This window comes from Oncorhynchus keta, chromosome 34 (genome assembly GCF_023373465.1).
Source record: "Oncorhynchus keta strain PuntledgeMale-10-30-2019 chromosome 34, Oket_V2, whole genome shotgun sequence".
NCBI lineage: Eukaryota > Metazoa > Chordata > Actinopteri > Salmoniformes > Salmonidae > Oncorhynchus > Oncorhynchus keta.
The window spans coordinates 78,108,715-78,111,872 of NC_068454.1; positions in this window are offsets into that span (position 1 = coordinate 78,108,715).

Genomic DNA, 3,158 nt, shown 5'->3' on the forward strand with positions numbered 1-3,158 from the left:
ACGCGATCTCACCACTGGTGTCCCCCAGGGCTCTGTTCTAGGCCCTCTCCTATTCTCGCTATACACCAAGTCACTTGGCTCTGTCATAACCTCACATGGTCTCTCCTATCATTGCTATGCAGACGACACACAATTAATCTTCTCCTTTCCCCCTTCTGATGACCAGGTGGCGAATCGCATCTCTGCATGTCTGGCAGACATATCAGTGTGGATGACGGATCACCACCTCAAGCTGAACCTCGGCAAGACGGAGCTGCTCTTCCTCCCGGGGAAGGACTGCCCGTTCCATGATCTCGCCATCACGGTTGACAACTCCATTGTGTCCTCCTCCCAGAGCGCTAAGAACCTTGGCGTGATCCTGGACAACACCCTGTCGTTCTCAACTAACATCAAGGCGGTGGCCCGTTCCTGTAGGTTCATGCTCTACAACATCCGCAGAGTACGACCCTGCCTCACACAGGAAGCGGCGCAGGTCCTAATCCAGGCACTTGTCATCTCCCGTCTGGATTACTGCAACTTGCTGTTGGCTGGGCTCCCTGCCTGTGCCATTAAACCCCTACAACTCATCCAGAACGCCGCAGCCTGTCTGGTGTTCAACCTTCCCAAGTTCTCCCACGTCACCCCGCTCCTCCGCTCTCTCCACTGGCTTCCAGTTGAAGCTCGCATCCGCTACAAGACCATGGTGCTTGCCTACGGAGCTGTGAGGGGAACGGCACCTCAGTACCTCCAGGCTCTGATCAGGCCCTACACCCAAACAAGGGCACTGCGTTCATCCACCTCTGGCCTGCTCGCCTCCCTACCACTGAGGAAGTACAGTTCCCGCTCAGCCCAGTCAAAACTGTTCGCTGCTCTGGCCCCCCAATGGTGGAACAAACTCCCTCACGACGCCAGGACAGCGGAGTCAATCACCACCTTCCGGAGACACCTGAAACCCCACCTCTTTAAGGAATACCTAGGATAGGATAAGTAATCCTTCTCACCCCCCTTTTAAGATTTAGATGCACTATTGTAAAGTGACTGTTCCACTGGATGTCATAAGGTGAATGCACCAATTTGTAAGTCGCTCTGGATAAGAGTGTCTGCTAAATGACTTAAATGTAAATGATAGTGTTGAGAGTTGATCTTAAACAGTTACAAGTTACCACAGAGATCATACATCCACATTGTTTTTTGTTGGGCCATTTGCAATGTGGCCAGAGGTGAGAGCACACAAGTTAGGTCTGGGCCTACACAGGTAAAACAGATGTTCAGAGAAGTCTCATCTGTCACCTTGTCTTGAAATAACAGTACCTGCTATTTCTTATAGCAATGGGAGCATAGAATACCTTTCTCAACAATGCTCACAAATGAATGATAATGTTTCTCCCCGGTGTTCAGAGACCAAAGGTGTCTTTCTTTGCTAGTTTAAGTAACATTGTGGGACCATTCAATACTGGCACCACCCTGGTCCACACAAATGTCATCACCAACATCAGCCAAACCTACAGCCCAGTTACAGGTACTGCTTACACCAACATACACTGAACAAAAATACAAACGCAACATGTAAAGGGTTGGTCCCATGTTTCATGAGCTGAAATAAAAGATCCCCGAAATCTTCAATACGCACAAAAAGCTTATTTCTCTCAAATGTTGTGCACAAATTTGTTTACATTCCTGTTAGTGAACATTTCTCCTTTGCCAAGATAATCTATCCACCTGACAGGTGTGGAATATCAAGAAGATGATTAAACGGCATGATCATTACACAGGTGCACCTTGTGCTGGGGACAACAAAAGGCCACTCTAAAATATGCAGTTTTGTCACACAACACAATGCCACAGATGTCTCAAGTTCTGAAGGAGTGTGCAATTGGCATGCTGACTGCAGGAATGTCCACCAGAGCTGTTGCCAGATAATTACATTTTCGTTTCTCTACCATAAGCTGCCTCCAAAGTCGTTTTGGAGAATTTGACAGTACGTCCAACCAGCCTCACAACCACGTGTAACTACACCAGCCCAAGACCTCCACATCCGGCTTCTTCACCTGTGGGATGGTCTGAGATGAGCCACCCGGACAGCTGATGAAACTGTGGGTTTGCACAACCAAAGAATGTCTGCACAAACTGCCAGAAACCATCTCAGGGAAGCTCATCTACGTGCTCGTTGTCCCTACCAGGGTCTTGACCTGACTGCAGTTCTGCATCGTAACTGACTACAGAGGGTAAATACTCACCTTTGATGGCCACTGGTACGCTGGAGAAGTGTGCTCTTCACAGATAAATCCCAGTTTCAACTGAATGGCATCGTGTGGGCGAGCAGTTTGCTTATGTCAACGTTGTGAACAGAGAGACCCATGGTGGCGGTGGGGTGATGGTATGGGCAGGCATAAGCTATGGACAACAAACACAATTGCAATTTGAATCCACAGTGATAGTGAGGAGATCCTGAGGCCCATTGTCGTGCCATCCATCTGCTGCCATTACCTCATGTTTCAGCATGTTAATGCACAGTCCCATATCAGAAGGATTTGTGCACAATTCCTGGCAGCTGAAAATGTCCCAGTTCTTCCATGGCCTGCATACTCACCAGGATGCTCTGGATTGACAGTGTTTTTCCCGTTCCCATTAATATCGAGCAACTTCGCACAGCCATTGAAGAGGAGTGGGACAACATTCCAAAATCAACAGCCTGACCAACTCTATGCAAAGGAGATGTGTCGCGCTGCATGAGGTAAATGGTGGTCACCCCAGATACCAACTGGTTTTCTGATCCATACCCCTCCCTTTTGGTTTTTAGGTACTGTGACCTAACGATGTATATCTGTATTCCCAGTGATGTGAAATCATTCATTATGGCCTAATGAATTTATTTCAATTGACTGATTCTTATATGAACTGTAACAGTAGAATCTTTGAAATTGTTGTGTTTATATTTTTTGCTCAGTGTACATGTATGAAGACCCATGTCCACAGGGGCTCATCTAGACACTGAGTCCAACATCACTGGCTGCTCCAGTGTCTGTCTGGTGGCTTTGAGAGACTGACTCCAGTGTCGATGAAAGTGGCTTCCTGCTTTCCTGAGGGAAATACTACTACAGCTGTAAGGAGCACAAATGATATCAAGCCCTGAGGTACACTGAAATCCTTCTGCATAAAACATTAAAAACTATGTGGAA